Source organism: Thermobia domestica, chromosome 7, assembly GCF_964235325.1.
Source record: "Thermobia domestica chromosome 7, izTheDome1.hap1.1, whole genome shotgun sequence".
NCBI lineage: Eukaryota > Metazoa > Arthropoda > Insecta > Zygentoma > Lepismatidae > Thermobia > Thermobia domestica.
Window position 1 is genome coordinate 149160013 of NC_137460.1, and position 19271 is coordinate 149179283.

Consider the following 19271-nt stretch of genomic DNA (forward strand, 5'->3'; position numbering starts at 1 on the left):
GTGGAGATGCTCACACATAGGGTACCCGAGCACCTTTATAAACTATGAAAAACTGATTTTTCAAGTTTTTTGTGAGAAAAATACTGTGAACTGAGAAACCATAACCTTTTCCATATTGTACAGGGGTATTTTCCTGTGAATAGAAGTTTCTTGTGGAATGCGTTCAGAAATTAACACTTGCAAGAATACTCTTTTAGTACAAGTATATTTTAGGCACACACTAATTTCCCCCCATCTCGAAGTGTTTCAATTTCCTCACTGACAAACACTTTACTATTTGATATTGTAAAGGTCAGATTCACCGTTATTGTAACAGAGTGGTGCTTGAGCGATTGACTAGAAATTCAAACTCTGATTAGTGACAATTTCACAGTCTTGTTTTATTACAAGTGTAAACTCTTTAGTCAGCACAGAAGAGGCCGTGTTCAGAGTTGATGACGATGGATTTTGGTGAGTCAGAATAGGTCACAGTGGATGAGAGTGGTCCATGGTAGGTGGTGGGTCACGGTGGGTGGTGGGTCAGAGTGGGTTGTGGGTCATGGTGGGTCACAGTGGGTCGTGGGTCAAATTTTCATTGACCCACGCCAACTCTGCATAACAGATGGAAAAGAAAGTTTTAAAATTGTTTTGCTTTGTAATGTTAACTTTAAATCCCCGAGTTATGGATGGTCAAATTTTGTTACATTTTCGGAAACAAAAGCACATATATGTAAATCATTGAATCGGAATCAAATTTATTATAATGGTAACCCTGACGTGTTGTATAAACGTGTGAAATATTATGTTGCGCAGACTTTGGGTTCCAAAGTTATGCAGAAGCAAATTTCTAAAGCAATTTATTTTACATAAAGAAACAATATCATTTAAATTTCAGTTAGACGTAAATTCTAGTCAGAAAAAATTAAGAATCAAATAATGTACTTTTTTAAAAAAAATACTATTTGGTCTAGGAATTAATTCGTGCGGTTGGTACGCACACATTAAAGCTGTAGTACAAACACAAAATACATAAATACCTTAAGAAAAATATTGTCCATCGCTAGCCACCACTTTCGCCCATCTGTCAGGCAATGTACGGATTCCGTGGCGAAAGAAGTCCTCATCCTTGGAAGCGATCCAGTCAGAGACCCATGTTTCGATATCTTCTGAAGAAGTAAACCGCTGTCCAATCAAATCGTTGTTCATGCAATCGAACAAGTAGTAGTCCGAAGGAGCAACGTCTGGTGAATACGGCGGGTGGGGTAAAACTTCCCATCCGACATTTTCTAAATAGGTTTTGACCGGTTTTGCGACATGTGGGCGAGCGTTATCATGTTGAACAATAAGTTTATCATGTCTGTTCTCCCATTCTGATCGTGTTCTGGCCAGAGCTTGCTTCAAACGCATTAATTGTCGTCGATAACGTTCTCCATTCATAGTTTCACCCGGTTGCAGCAGCTCATAGTACACCACACCTTTCATATCCCACCATATGCACAGCATAACCTTTGCACAGTGAATATCTCGTTTTGGTTGTGATGGACCTGGTTCACCTGGTTTCACCCAGGCCTTTTTTCGTTTAGGGTTCTCGTAATGGATCCACTTCTCATCACCCGTAATAATTCGATGCAGAAACCCCTTTCTGCTCTGTCGTTGAAGCAGCAATTCGCAAATGGTTTTTCGTCTTTCAACGTCTCTGTCTTTCAATTCATGTGGAACCCAATGTGACATCTTTTGAATCATTCCCATGGCTTTCAAGCGTTTGGAGACTGTTGTTTGATCAACGCCTAATGCTGCTGCAAGTTGTTCCTGCGTTTGACACGAATCCTGCTCGAGAAATGCTGTCAATTCTTCGTCTTGAAATTTTTTTGGCTGTCCAGCTCGCTCTTGGTCTGCCAAGCCGAAATCACCACTTCTAAACCGTGCAAACCACTTCTGACACGTTCGCTCAGCTAGCGCATGGTCACCATACACTTCCACCAAAATACGATGACTTTCAGTCGCACTTTTCTGCATGTTAAAGTAATGCAGCAGGACACCCCGCAAAAACACTTTATCAGGCACAAATTGCGCCATGTTCACTTAACTACAAACTGGTGTTGTTGACGCTTTAATCCACTGCCCTATACTACGAACGATACGCGATGACAGGGGTTTGCAACACATGTGTGGATACACGGAACTGTGGGACGCTCCGTTCGTTGCGCCATCTCTTGTCCACCCGCACGAATTAACTCCTAGACCAAATACTATGCGTATTTAGCTTGTTTCTAATTTTAAAGGCGAATGCTATTTATTTTCCTTACAGATATTCATACGGTCTCTAGGGTTGTGCTCAAAGGGAGCCAAGGGGACGTATTCTCTACTTTTTTTTAAAAAAAAAAAAAAAAAAGAAGGAAAGAAAGATAAAGCTCGAAAATGCCACCAAGATGACATAGCATAGATGATCATACCGGAATTAATATCTCAATGTTACATTTAATATTCACTATTTACGTTAGTACATAAAATTCAGGTAAGCTCTCACTTGAAAATGCACTAGAAATGGCACTGGCTTCGAAATTGATAATCCGACCTTTCCAAAATTTCCTGAGTACGATCATGGTCCAGCCCTCCAAATAAAATAATTCCATTTAGCTTCTTTTTCATTTAATAGTCGTTAACTCCAAAAAAATTTGAAACAAGTTGCAGTCAGATTAAGAAAGTCTGTTGGGCCATTGACGTTTATATTTTATTTGGAAGACAATGAATAATCACCCTCAAATAAAATGAGAACACAAATTTAGTTGAAGTGTAGGATGATAAGCTCTTGATGTAAGTCACTGCATTTCTCATTGTCTAATGAGGATGAAAAACTTTGGGATGATGCATTATCTAGTTGGTATGACTGAAAAGGATAAGCAATTTAAAAATTAATTTGCCATCTTCAAGAAGCACATTTGTTATATTTATGAAATCAATTTGCCCTCCAATCTGCGCAATGTTTTATAAATAAATTTATTTCCCACGATGTCTAAGAGCCCGTTTGTTATGAAAATGAGTCATATATTTTTTTCAAGCTGCACATTTTATGGAATGCAAACAATATCTCAGGGTATTTATGTCGCTCAGTGACGAAGTCTTTAGTTTATACTATACATACCAGATTATCTAAAATGCATTGAGCCTTTTGAGCACGAGGTGGACCTAGTGTCCCAAAATTTAGGATATATGAATCACAGCGAGTCATATCTAACTCATTTCACATCTTTCGTGTGGTTCGGATTCCACGTTAATCAGTAGGTCCACGTCTCCTATAGCCTCGCTGCTGAAAAGGACGCTAAACTAAAATCAACTCAACTCATTTCACATCTGACAGTTAAAGCTAGAAGACTTGTAAGAAATGTTGGGATTGTATAATCGAACATAAGGTATTGGGCTGTGGAGATGAGTTAACTTTCCGCAAACCTGCGCTATATTTTACAATATTTCCATAAAGAAGTAAATGTTGCCCAGGCTCACATAGAAATTTAGGCTATTTATGGGCAAGATACGTTATCAAAAGCCACAACCAAAAGATTATTTTTTAGCTTTCGTTTTGGAAATTCCGATGTCCAAGATGCTCACCGCAGTTGGGCGACGATCACACAAAATGTGGATGATATTCTTCCAACATTCGAGCAAGACCGGTGTATAAGCAGTAACAAAACATTGCCAATGACCTAAATATCTGTCACAAAATAATGTTAAACCATTTAGAGAAAGCAGGCTACAAAAAGTTTGGGCTCCTCATGATCTGACTCAAAAACATTTACTCGATGGACTTTCTATCTTCGAATCTCTATTGAAACTTAACGAATTCGAGCCATTTCTGAAGCCACGAGTGATGAAAAGTGGACACCCTACAACAGCGTAACGAAAAAAGATGGTGGTTGAAGAGAGGAGAAGCTTCCTGTGACGAAGTCCATATTGACACCCACGAAAAGTTTGGTGGAAGTGGAAGAGCATCTTGCATCATGCTGTTCGCCGGGCACAACGATAAACACTAATTTGTACTGTCGACAATTGCCGGCACTGATCTTTGTAATTTTAAATAAACTGCCGGAACTAGTCAACGAAACTGGTGTCGTGTACCACGCTCACACCCCACACCGCGCACAGGTTTAATGACCCGTCAGAAATCGAGATAACTTGGTTGGGATATTTAAGTGTATCTACCGTTTGAGTTCAGACGTGGTTCCGTCAAACAATCATTTGTTTCGGCCGCTGCAGAACTTCCTGAATAGTGTTGCGTTAAGTTTCGAAAGACACCTGTGAAGACCACATGTCACATTATTTTGACCAGAAATCACAAAAGTTCCATAGCGACGGGATTATGGTGATACCAGAAAAATGGCAGATCATCATCGAAGAAAATGATGCGTATTGGTATCGTTTCATAATGTTATTTTCAAATAATAAATATTCTTCATTTTGATCTCCAAAAGCTCAATCATTTTTAGACAACCTGGTATAATTTGGTCATGATTATTTCATATTATCATCCTTGTACTATTGTACAGTCACGAACATTAATAAATGGAGGCTAAAACCATTATTTCTTATAGTTCTAACCTCCATTTATTAATGTTCGTGACTGTACAATGTCAATGTATATACGTATTTTTAATATTTTCACTAAAATAAATGAAAATGCTAAAAAACAATGTTCAGAGTAGTGGACTGTAAAAACTTGATTCGTATACCACATGAATGCAACTAAATATAAATTCACTATATTTAAATGATTACAACTTCAGTATGCACACAAAAATAATACACGTAAATAAACATATTCACAAGGTCTTTTTTGTTGTAACTGCTTGTAATACTATGGCTAATCGTTCAAACTATATTGATTTGAAAATTTCATAGATATTTCAAACTAAATTTCTCGATGAAATTTGTCCTTCTCATGTCAGTTTCGTTTTGTGCATAGTGTTTTACACAGAATTTTAGATTTTTCACAACGGCAATTCCTTTTCTTTTTGCAATTGTCGTCTGTCTGACTGGCTTCTTTTTGTTTGACATTTTTCTTCAGATTAACTGAGAACACGTGGATTTCAGGGCGAATGTGCTACTATTATCAACTTACAGACACAAGATCACAAAGAATATATCAAATTGTTTAATATTACGGCAATTAAAACACTACACATTAGGTCTACATACTATTAAGTGCGATTATCTGTATGCACATGTAATAAGAATACATGGCCTACAAAATAACTTCGAGGGTTTTTTGATAACTTCCCATACTAGCAGACATGTTTGGAAGTTATATTCATTGTAAAATACCAGAACAACAAGTATTTTCAAAAGAACATAATGTAACCACACAACAGTAAAATTATTAATTTGAAATAAATTGTATTACACCATGGACCAACCAACCATAAAACCTTCCTGGGAGATTTCTCGATACTGGGAATCTGTCATAATATAAGGAATGAGAAAATCAACTTGTATAATTTGTATCACTTACGTCCTATAGAAAATTTAAGCGGAACATTGACACAAAGTCATACTCGTACTTCCATGAAAATATGAACCCTGTGAAGGCTACAAAATACACATTTCCTCTGCTGCTATTTGATGGATCAAGACGAAAATTTCAGTTTAAGATTAACATAAAACATAACACAGAAATACATGTTATTATTCACCTAGTTTCCAGTGTTGCCACCAAATAACTAAAATAATCGTGAGAAGGCACTTTTTAAAGGGAAAGTTTATTAAATATCCCTCAATAATTTTCCTTTCTACGCAGAAATGTCTCGTTCATTACGTAGACTCAAAGCCTACACTCTTACAAATCGATCGAGGTATGATTTGTTCCAATGTTGCACTGACAGTCGAAACATTGACATAAAGTCATACTCGTACTTCCATGAAAATCTATTAGGGGGCGCGGTGGCTGAGTGGTAGAGCGTTTACCTCCGCTGCTTGGGGTCCCTGGTTCGATCCCAGCTCGCGCCGTGTGGACTTTGTGGTGGACAAACACCGTGTTCGTGGGTTTTCTCGGTTTTCTCTCGTTTCCTCCCACTTTCTTCATTCTACCATTTCATTCATTTCTCATCATCACCGTCTCCTATAGCCTAACGGGCATAAGCGTGGGACGTAAAACTTAAGTAAAAAAAGAAAATCTAGTATTATGAACTATGTGGAAACTATTAAAAAATCATATTTTCTCTGCTGCTATTTGATGGGCCAAGATGAAATTTTCAGTTTAAGTTGAACATAAAATGGAACACAGATACATTTTATTATTCACCTAGTTTGCAGTGTTGCTACGTAATAACTGAGAGAATCGCGAGGGAAATATTTCGTTTCTAAGGAAAATGTTCTAAATATCCCTCAATTATTTTTCTTTCGTACATAGAAATGCCCCGTTCATTACATAAACTGAAAACCTACACTCTTGCAAATCGACCGAGGTATAACTTGTTCCACTGTTGCAATAACGGTCTGATCTACGGTCATTTAAAGATATCCCATCGATATCTGAAGACATACACGGGTGCTAAAGGGTTAAGGGCTTCAGAACCCAGGTGTTGCAGTTATATGTTGACCAACAACATTTTTTATTATTCTAACGACCCTAAGGAACATTTATGATATAGAGGCAAAATTTCCCTAAGGGGGGAGTTATCACCCCCTTGGACCTTTGTCTAGTAGTGTTGAATAAGCAAAACATTAAGGATAACTTTTATTACGAATATGAACTAATTTTCTTGTTTTGAAGATCAGTGTATCCTTATAGAACAGAAGTTTCTTTAAAAAAAAATATACAGGAAGTTTCACGAGTCATAAGGAATATTTACAACTAATTGGTAATACTATAGTGATAAGACTCGAGTTCGGAATGTGGAGATATATAAGGAAAATATGATGGATGAGAAAATATCTTTATATTCTAACTCATGAAGACTCTATATATGTATTTTTGTTTAATAGGGACTAAGTATTTTTTTATTTTAGATTGATTACAGACAAAATTATAGACTATTTTCACTACTGGTGAATTACATGCTAAGCTGTATTATAGATTATGGCATTTACAGTATTAATTGATCTGAAGGTTTGAAATCCTACGAAGACCACGATCATGGATGGGTGAATGTTATGATCATTTATAAATGTTCTGATAAAGTATTTTAATTAATGGATCAACACACTAGGATTTGTTCATAGTTTCAACACATACAAAGAATTATGCAATTATTAGAAGACTATTGGGGTTTTACATCTTACATGATAGTTTCGAGACTATATTGACATTAACAATTGCATAGAATTGTTTCCATTATGATGATTCGTTTATTTTTTTTTCTGCAAGGCATGCTTCATGTTACGTCTGTTTGTATTTGGTCAGTATAGTGACAAATGTTTTAACTGTATTGTGACATTAAATGAAAATGATAAAATGATGCCAATCAATTTGTTTATTGGACATTTATAATTATTACCACTCTTACTATTGCTTCTGGATCTTCTTATGTAGAAAGAAAAATTGATTTCATCAACTTGTGCTTTCTGTGCTAGAACAGTATATTCTGTTTGCTGTTCTAATCTTGTTTTGTATTTTAATCTACATTATTGCATTAGACTATAAATAAGTTTTTTTCTTCTTACACGTTAAGATACTATTTACACATTAAATTAGAAATTTCGCACATATTACTGTATACTACAACGAAACGTAGGGATATATTACTTACAACATGAGGACATTATTCATTCTGTGTGGATTACAAATATTTATTTTTCATTTTAGTATTAGAAATATAGCATGTATATACATTAACAGAAATTATTTGCAAAACCGAAACTAATATTTATCGAAGAATTACTAGCAGTTTTTTATTGCATATATCATTTTGTTATGCTGAATATTTTGTATTTTATTATTAAATAAATTATGTTTGTGTTCTTTGGAACAATATTAACTATCTGTTATCGTATATATTTGTTCGTTTGACATTTTGTTTAGATTTCAACAGTTTGATACATGCGTATTGTCTTTTCACTTTGATTTTTTTCACAAGGTAACGGTACAAACTGAAGATCACATAGATCGTATTGATTACGTATTTTGTTTTACTTTATCATAATACAACAGGGAATAATCATGTATACACCAATTACATTCAGGATAGAATTAATGCTTATACAAGTGCATTTTTTATCAGAAAGCTGTAGTCTTAAATTTGTCCAAACTCATTTAGATAGAATTTCAGCTTTTATGCACTTTATCCTGTTTGATAGTTGAATCATGTGACATTTTACTATTAACTTAAACAAAAATGTAGTCTTTTAACTTACTGTCCATGACTATATTCTTTAGATTAAGAGCATACGCGCCTTTGGCGTGAGAGACCGGGGTTCGATTCCCGGTGAGAGCTCATGTGGTTCGGATTCCACGTTAATTAATAGGTCCACGTCTCATATAGCCTCGCTGCTGAACGGGACGTTAAACCCAAAATCAACTAAACTCTTTAGATTAAGAGAGGTATATGAGTAATGCAACTGCTTGATGACGAAAGAAATGTAGGAGAGAGAATGCAGGAGGAAATTAATCTTTCATGGAAAACTATACTGACACGATGTTATTCAACACAAAATATTTTACCTATGATATTGAATTAAGGTACTTATACACTAGAGCTAACCGATATATCATTATTTTATTGTGCTACTATTCAACAACTTTAGCAATTAAAACTTAAACAGAGACAACATACTTTCGGGCAGAAGATACTGATACATTTTTTTATATGGATATTGCTGATATGGTGTTTTAATGTTATACACATTAGGTACAACATGATGATGCTATACACACTAGCTACGACATGATGATGCAACTGTAAGTTTTTCTTTTCTGAATCGAACTTTTGTGTGAAGATTGGATTGAAACAAAGAGTTATTACCATTATTATTTAACTTTGTTTGGAGTATACTATAAGGAAAATTAAAAACAATAATCAGAGTTTAGAGCTGAACGGTATTTATGAAGTTATGATGCATAGTGATCTTCTAAATACATTTCGTGATGATAAGAATATAATAGAAACATTTAGAGAACTTATTAAATGCTACAGGAACATAGGTCTAGAAGTAAATGCAGTGAAAACTAAATATATAGAAGTCCGTTGGGATTGAAATACTGTAAATTATGATAATGCATTAAAATATCAAATAATACTTTCGAGAAAGGGATATAGTTCAAATGTCATTTGCCAATATAACCAGACCAAAAGCATTTTCATGGGGAAATTAAATGTAGACTAAAACTAGGGAATTCGTGATAATATTCAGTTCAGAATATGTTGTTGTGAATTTTCAAGATGAATTTGAAGCTTTATATATATATATATATATATATATATATATATATATATATATATATATATATATATATATATATATATATATATATATATATATATATAATATAACGATAATCCTTATTCTCTTGTATGATTGCGAAACAAACTCACTTACTCTGACGGATGAACATAGACTGAAAGTATTTGAGAACAAGATCCTAAGACGAATATTTGGATGCAAGAAGAATGAGAAATGGGGGAAGGGCGGAAATTTCATGATGATGAACTGCAGAATTTATATCGTTCACCAAACAGCGTTAGGATTACTAAGCTAGGAGACTCAGGTGGTCAGATCATGTACTCACAATGGAAGAAAGTACTAACTCTTTCAAAGTTCTAACTGAAAATTTAATTGGAAAACGACCATTAGGAAGATCAGGGAGCAGGTGGGAGGACTACATTAACATGGATCGCATAGAAATAGGAATACAAAGTATAAACTGAATCTAGATGGCTCTGAACACAAATCGAAAGAGCGACAGATAACTTTTTTGTGAACACGGCACTGAACCCCAGGGTTCCACAGACCATAGAGTTAGTTAGTTAATATTTTAAACTACTATAAACTAAACATTATTTAGATACAATTAGAAACAATTAGATTAGCGTTGACACATCAATTAGAACTTATAGGAAAGAAAGTTTGAACTTTATGAAACGATGAAGACAAATATTTTATATATTTTAATGTGTTGTTTGAAATTAACTTAACATTATTCAGAGAATTCAACAGAAAGCAAAAATATTGATTTTTAAGGGTGGCAAATCTGTAGCACATGATGATTGCATTGAACCATGTAATACTAGGTTATCCATTTTCTGACAATTGTTTCTGTTTCGTTACTTATACTGATGTCATTATATCATACACCCTTTCTTTGGTCTGTACCATCCATTTCTTTGATTTGCTACAGCCATGCAAATTATTTGTCAATACTGGTGTTAGCTCTGTATTATTCAACCGTAGGTTAGTAGCAGCAGATTTATAATTTATCCATCACCATCAAAAGCATAATTTTACTGAACATTACTTATGGCATATTATTATCTTATCAAATCAATTGCTTTTGTTTTAATATGTACAATTCTAACAGTTTAAAGCGCTTATATTTTGACTGCATAGATTCAATAAACGCGATCAACAGGCTAAGTTCAATGTCTAGGGCATTTACATTAGTGCAAATATTTCAATTAATACAATGCATTTAAGTATTTTTGGAAGACTCTTTATCATTTGTACATATTATTGATTTCACTTAAGAACCTTATAGTACTAACAGAATGAAATTTGACAAAACACTGACCAAAGCAAATACATATTTATCATTAATGAATGAAATGTAATAATAGTGCTGTTTTCACTTTGTTGTGGAGATCAATCGCGATCAACTTAATTCTTCTGAATATTTGACACCACTTATTGATCATGAACAGATCATGTAACATTACACTGGGATTCTGAGATTAAGGCTCATCAGATTATACTCTTTAAAATCTAATTTTGTTTCGAATTTACACGAAACACGTGGAAATGTCTACAATATCAAGTTGATGTAAACAGCAAGATAAATAAAATATTATGTATGTAAAACACACATAAAATGCATATCCACTAGTATTTATTTATTTATTACTTATTCAAAATTATTAATCTTTAGTTATGAAAGTTATTATGAAAGCAAACCGTGTTAGTCTATCAGTCATAAATCTAATAATTTAAACACAATGTAGTACATGTTCATGTGGTATGGTGTCTCGTATTAATGCCTATGTATCTTGTTACTATGCAGTCATTTTTTAAAAAATACTTACGATTTAATAAATAAATGTTTTGATGTAAAACAATTCAATCTGACATTCATGCATTTAATAGTTCAAATAAGTCAAGAGTTGTCACTAGTTGTACTGCCTCCTATCTAACATGAATAATCTTGGTATTATATTAATCAAATATCAATCCTTAAATGAAATCGTCTATATCTTATTACAAAAACAAACAAATCAATTTGACATTCACGCATTTTAAATAATTCAAATAAGTTAGTAGATATCGCTAGTTGCGCTGCCTCATATCTAACATGAATAATCTTTGGTATTATACTAATTAAATATCCATCCTTAAATGCAATCATCTATATCTTATTATAAACCAAACAAATTAATTTAACATTCACGCATTTTAATAATTCAAGTTAATAAATGTCGCTACTTGCATTGCCTTCTATTTAACATGAATAAATGTCAGTATTGTACTAATCAAAATACCAATCCTTAAATGTAAAGTTGATATATCTTATAATAAAAAGCAAAACAAATCATTTTAATATTCATCCGTTTTAATAAATCTAATAAATTAGTAGAGTCGCTACTTGCATTGTCTCTATCTAACATTAATAGATTTCAGTATTGTACTAGTCTAAATATCAATCCTTAAATGTAAACCTGCTGTATCGTATTATAAACATAAACAAACAAACTAGTCTAACATTCACGCGTTATTAGTACAAATAAAATAATAGTTGTCGGCAATTATGCTGCCTACATATCTACTGCAATAAAAAAAAAAGAGATAATGTAATAATGAACTGACAATTTTTGGTATTGTAAACCAGGTAATGCATATTATGAAGCCAAAGCATAGTGGTCTGTCAATCATACTTAAATAGCTTTAAACAAAATAATAGCTGTCACTAGTTGTGCTGGCCCGGTTATCTATTAAAAATGTCAGTAATATACTCTTCAGCTAGCATTACATAAAATTGCAACCCATTTATATTATAAAATAATACATGTCAGTGTCAGTTATGTTCTACTAATTCAAATAGGTTAATACTTGTCACTAGTTGCGTTGCCTTGTAGTTCTTCATTAATCCCCAGTTTCAATATAACTTCAACAAAACAAGTCTCATTATTCATTACTATGATTAATATTGTCCTTTCTATTCATTTGTTTTGAAGTTTGTTATTAAATAATCTAATCACACAATTTTTCAGACAGAATTTTAAGATGTTCATAAGCAACGAATCAAATCTCTTCTTGCACTTTCGTTGTTTAAGAGTACAAAGGGCCAGTACTTACTTTCGTTGCTCTTGTCAATTTACTTAATATAATATGAAATACTATATACGGTATTTTAACTGAAAAAGATAGTATCCTATTAGTTATACAACATTTCGTCAAACAAAGTGTTAGAAACAAACAGGAAAACTAACATTGGTATACAAATATTCAGATTATGTCTTGTCCCCTCACTTTTAACGTCCAATCGCCGCCACTGGCTATAGTACTCTGGTTCGGCGCTATGGTGCGAGTGTCCTCAGATTTGATTCTCGATGGAGACAAGTTTAGAAGTGTTTTCAGACTAACTGCCTTGAGTGAGGTTTTTCTTCGAATTTCCTCATTTCAACTGGGCAAATGCCGGGATGGTACTTAACCAGGCCGTTTCCTTCCTTCCCCTTCCTTTTATACTTCCCCATGTAGTGTGATAGCCGAGGAACATTATTTCTGTTACTTGACGGGCTAAAATGGCCATAGATTCCGGAAACCTAGAAATAATTCTCTAATTTCCCTTCGACGGCTCTGTGTAAGGCGAAAGGATTGGACTCAGGGATCCCACATGAGTTGACACCAGCCAACCACAATCGCTATTGGGCCACGGTGGTTCAGTGGTAGAATGCTCACCTCTGGTGCGTGTGGTTCTTGGTACGATCCTCGTTACCGCCAACTAGACTTTGAGGTGGACAAACTCTGTGCGTATGGATTTTCTCAGTGTTTTCTCGGTTTTTCCCACCTTATTTGTTCCAACATCATCCACTTTGTTATCAACGCCCCCTTTAGCCTCTCAGCAGAAACATAGGACGTCAAGCTTTAAGAAATCGTCATCGGAGACATACAGTTCTCTGAGTATAAGCAATAACCAGGAAAGTGTCCGAGTTGTCTCTTGTGATTAGAGATGCGTTCGAGACAAGATTTTTGGCTGTCTCGTCTCGAAAATGTGCTGTAAAAATGATATCTCGACTCGAAAAATCTATATTTCTCTATTGGAAGAGCCATGTCTCGACTCGAATTTTGTCAGGAAAATCCTGTCTCGACTCGTCTCGTGCGCATCCCTACTTGTGATGAAAAATGGATCTGTTGTGACAGTCGTAAGCAGTCAGAACAATGGTTTGATCATTAACAACGTCCAGCTTGGTTTCCTAAGCCACTTATTTACCCACATAAGGTGTTACTGCTAGCATGGTGGTCTATGGTGGGAATGATCGATCATGTCTTTCTCAGACATGATGGAGACATCACTGTAGATTGTTCCACAAATATCCACCAATGGTCAAGGGACGTGGTGTCCTCATGTTATATAACAATGCTGTCGCGCAAAGGAAGGTGGAAGCTCTCTATGAAACCCTTTGTTACCTACTGTATTTCCCTGATATATCTTCCACTAATTATCACCTCTTGCGGTATCTGGAGGCTGAATCACTTCTTGGGAGGAAAGATCTTCCCTGATGATCGCGCGGTGCAGATTTTCTTCACATCGCAGATTCCGGTCTTCTTTCGCCACGGAATTCAATCGTTGCTGAGCTATGGCAGAGTTGTGGCGTGTGTGGTTTCAGACGGCAAATATTTTGATTAAGAAAAACGTACTGTTACTTTCATTTAGGGAGGTGGCTTTGGAAAGAACACACCTGGGATAAACATTTCGCACCAACCTAATACTATACTAACATGTAGCAGTGTCTTAGTTTGATATTATTATTATTATTATTATTATATTAGGGACAGTGCAGGATCTAGCCCGGGGCCAGGGGGCTAGGCCCCCCCGTTTTTTGACCGGATAAAATAATTTTAGCTATTATTTATATGTTTTTAAAGTTTCTAGTAAACTCATGATATACCTATCATAGTCTGGGTTTTGGTTCCCCCCCCCCCTTAGTTACTACCTTCTAGATCCGCCTATGATTAGGGAGCTAGGGTAATGTAATTTAACGAGAGTTATGATTATCACTCGTACATCTGAGTAAGTATATATGAAGAGCAGTTTAGAACTTTTAACGTTTTGTGCCCCCCGCCCCCTTCAAAACCGGTAGGCAACGGATTGGAGGCCATTTTTCTTTTCTAAAATGAAAATCAGAAGAGACTGTATCTTTTTTACGTAGTAACTCCAGTCCATACGTATCCTGTCTCAACACTTACAACGTAGTTTAGAAACTCGTTACCAGATGGCTGACACGTAGTATGTAGAGAGCATGTAATGTTTGTAGTACATTGAACGCTCAATAGATGGCTATCTACGTAAGTATTTTATGCATAGCATGATTTCTCTCTGGTGCAATCCTGAATATAGTGACATTGGGTGCAATCCTGAAAATCGGGAAGCGTGGAACATTTCCAGGCCCAAATCTGAAATTGAAATAATAAGTATTTCAACTGCAAGTACGTTACAAATTATTCTGCAGACTTGCTTTCTTAATATTCGTCAAATTATTCTTAATAATCGCCCTCTCCGCTAGTGTATTGGTATGAGCGACCCTTTGGTGCACGGGGTCCCGGGTTTGATTTCTGGTGGGAGAACCTTGCAATAGGTCCACATTTCATATAGCCTCGGTGCTGAAACGAGACGCTAAACTCCAATCAATCAGTTGAGTTCCTTCGTGGCTAAGCGGTTAGCATACGCGTCTTTTGCGTGGAAGAATTCCGGCGGGAGCTTATGTGGTTCAGATTCCACGTTAATCAGTAGATCCACCTCTCATATAGCCTCGCTGCTGAAAGGGACGTTAACCTCAAAATCAACTCAACTTCAATCAATCAGTTTTGCAGGTATTTGGTTGACGTTTTCAAATTTGTAACGTTATGCAAATGTTTCTAAGTTATTCGTTAGATTTCAAGTGAGGGAGAGTGTAAACCTTCAACACGCTATAAAACATTATTGATGTTTGTTGGAATCTAGATTCCCTTTCCAGCATGAAACGCAGACTTACAATTTAAGGTAGAATCCGAATCATTGTAGATAGTACCTAGGTATATTCAATACTCTCCAGGCCCCTATCCAGGGGGGTTAGGGGGCCGCCACCCTAAATTTCACTGGAACCCCTAAAATTTTCACGGTAGGCTTGCAAATCGACTATAATATGGTGATGAACTATAATATGGCTTGATCGAGCCTCCTCTAACTTCTACGGGACCCCCCTACATTCTTGGGATGGCTACTGGCCTGATACTCTCCCACGGGAATCGAAGCTGGAACCATATGCACTAAAGACGTGCTCACTGGCCACTAGACCAATGGGGAGGTCATTATTCTTCAAGTAAATTGTGTTAATTAAATTCCATATTTTGAAGCTTATCGTTTATATGTACTTTATGAAATACTGTATATCTGCCTCTTGTGTTTTGATACTGTCTAAGATAAAAAATATAAACCTAATTAGCGATGTGTTCCCGATAACCCCTCGACCACGCTCCAAGGTTGTAAATTCCTGTACTTGATTCGTGGAAACGCAGTCATGTAGTACAAGAAGAAATCCAACAGATGGCACAACTGTGCTGTCTTGAAAGTGACTAAAGTCGTCATAGCAAATTTAAGCTTGTATTTAAAGAGTTTTTGTGAATTGTTACTTTTACCCTACCTACCCTTTAAAGTTATCAAAATAACGAAAACAAAGGATATTGCGAAAAGTTAAGTTTTATAGAATAAAATACGTGAAAGTATTTGTGGGGCAAAGTAGTCACTATCTTCGAGACTTGTCTTATCCACGTAATTTGACCGTTAATTGTATTATTAAGTATCAGAGGTACGGTATATCAACAAACGGTCTTCTGTTACTTTCCAAGATTAGGTCTCCGTCTTTATCCTTTAATATAATCGGAAGTAAGAAATCTTTATTTCAATGTTGATTGTCATAGAACATAACGTTAAGAGCGAGAAACGTTTTTCTTGTACGTATTGTGTTGTTTAATAAGAATTTACATAATTTTATTTGAGTAAAATTAAAACTTTAAGTCTCATTTTTAAAAGATTAAAAGCAATAGCTATATTCTTAAAAATATCAGAAATTTCATCAGCCTTGATTATAAACAACTTCTGATGAAAGGAGAGTGTCCTGTCAGAACAGTATAAAAAGCCTCTCTTTGAATAACAAGTTAAGATTTAAGATTTACGATCTGGATACCTGAACTTAGTTTGGCTTATTGTAGAACTACGAGAATGGCAGCACACTCTCCTGGCCAAGTAAGTTGTCCTTTCCTTTACCTTTCTAATCTTCTTATGATGACTTTGGCTATTCCTAGATTGTTGGTAGCTTTTCCATTGACAGGTTAAATTACTCAGATACTCCACTATCACTACCAATCATTATGTTGGTTAATTTTGTTCTCAATATCAAAGAATTATTGTGGCTCCTATTAATTTGTTGTGTCTATTGTTTTAATGATTCTCAGCACCAGCTAACGGCACCTATATTACTAATAGGAATAAATATTTCCTCAGTGCCTTGAAATAGCTTGTTATAATTGTCATGCAATAAAACATGTTAGCTAACAGTCCATCAATCCTTTCATTTCATATCAATATACAGATATATTCTCAATAGTAATGCTAATATTCAATATACATATACATTATTAACAAATGACATTCATAATTAATATTCTCTGAATATTTGAATATTTTAATATTCTAACAGTATTATACACCCTATTTCAAAAAATAATATACGTATTACGAAGAATTATTTTGTCCAAACTATCGATTGCTGCGACTTGGCTCGGCTATTAGAGAAACGAATACATAGTCTAGTTTATATTAATAGCCGCTAGACGTCAGTTGTCTTCTGTTTTGCTTGGTAATCGTCATATGTTTAAAATGGCTACTCCGCAGCAGAAATCATTTTGTGTTCTCGAGTTTGCGAAGTACAATTCCGTGATTACAGTGCAAAGACGTTTCAGATTGAGGTACCAAATTGATCCTCCGAATGGGTGGAACATTCGTAGATGGTATCGACAGTTTGTAGATACATGATGTGTATGTAAAGGAAAGAGTCCTGGCCGCCCTCGTGTTCCTGATGAAAATGTTGCACGACTTCAAACTGCTTTTCAACGTAGTCCTTCAAAATCAACTCGTCGTGCCAGTCAGGAGTTACAAGTGCCGACAACAACAATTTGGCGTGTTTTGAGACGTCGGTTGGTTATGAAGCCGTAAAAGTTACAGCAGTTACAAGCTCTGCGTTATGATGACAAACGCAAACGTGTGGCACTTGGTAACGAGATTCTGGATGCTATTGACAATGATAACACTTTTGCACAACGCATCGTATTCAGTGATGAAGCGACTTTCCTTGTTATTGGCAGGTAAACAATGTTCGAATTTGGGACCTACAGAACCCACGTGCAGTCATTGAACATGTACGAGATTCGCTCAAAGTCAATGTGTTTTGTGCGATATCCCGATCATCTGTTTACGGCCAATTCTTCTTTAATGGAAACACGGTTAACAGTCAGCAGTATCTCGCTATGTTACAAAACTGGTTGTTTCCGAGGCTGCACGAAGACAACTTCATTTTTCAACAAGACGGGGCACCCCCTCATTGGAGTCGCCAAGTGCGTGAATATCTGAATGAAACTCTACCGAACCGTTGGATTGGTCGTCAAGGAGCTGGCGACTTAGCATGTCTCAGCTGGCCTCCACGGTCACCGGATTCGCCACCCTGTGACTTCTTCCTGTGGGGTTTCTTTAAAGACAACGTTTATGTACCACCACTCCCACAGAACCTGGAAGAGTTGAAGAACCGGTGACAAAGGACATGCTTGCCAGAGTATGGGAGGAATTTGAGTATCTATGTGATATTGTTCGTGTCGCTGATGGAGGACATATTGAACATCTGTAATTTGAACTTTGAACTGTAATTTGAACTTGAGAGGTTCGTAAATATGTGTGTAAAATTTCATATTCGTATTTCTTAAAGTTTAATAAATATATGCATTCGAAATACGTATATTCTTTTTGAAACAGGGTGTATAAGAAAAAGATTGTCTGTCTTTTTGAAGAGACAAAACAGTATTAAGACTACTCACGTCCTAAGAATATACCTCATCTTTAGCCCTATTCCTCTATTGCATCCGGAAGTGTTGAAATCTCTTCAAATTTCTAGATTTAATTTTTATCCCCAAAGACCTGAAACTGTATTTGATACTGGAATGTGGTTTTTGTACTAACGATACAAAAATACGATTCACCTCAGTTCTAAAATCTCTATTGAAACTGAAAGTAGTGAAAAAAAAACTACCAGCACTTCCGGTTTTAATGCTGATCCACATGTGGATTCAGCGTCTAAAAATTAATTTCTGGCTCTGTCTTTATCTTTCTATGTATTAAGACCTGGAGTGACATAGTACTACCACACTTCCAACATTAGTAATTGATCCCGGAGAAGCACTATAGGTAAAATAATAGCAAGACGTCTCAAGAATTTTTCATCTCTGCTTATGTTCATCTATTAATACCGGAAGTAGTGATAGAAATCTGCTACTTCTAGTTTAAAAATCAATATAGAGCGAAAAGGTAAGAAACCGCGAGGAATTGTTATATGATGTAGTTTCAGCTTTCCGAAAGTAGGTTCCATTCCTCTACTTATCAGGGGCGTCATTTGGGGAGAGTAGGGAGAGAATTCATCCTGAGTTTGAGATGTAGCTATACTCCTACATGCCTTTTAATGAAGAGCATAATAATATACTATTAATTAGCACATTCGTGAAAAACAAGAAACTCTATGTATACCGGTAAGTCGACTCCCCCCCCCCCAGAAAAAACTTGAAATGGCGGCACTGTTACTTAACCGTCCATTGAGAACCTAATTGATAAAAGCTATCACTTCTGCTTACATGAAGTT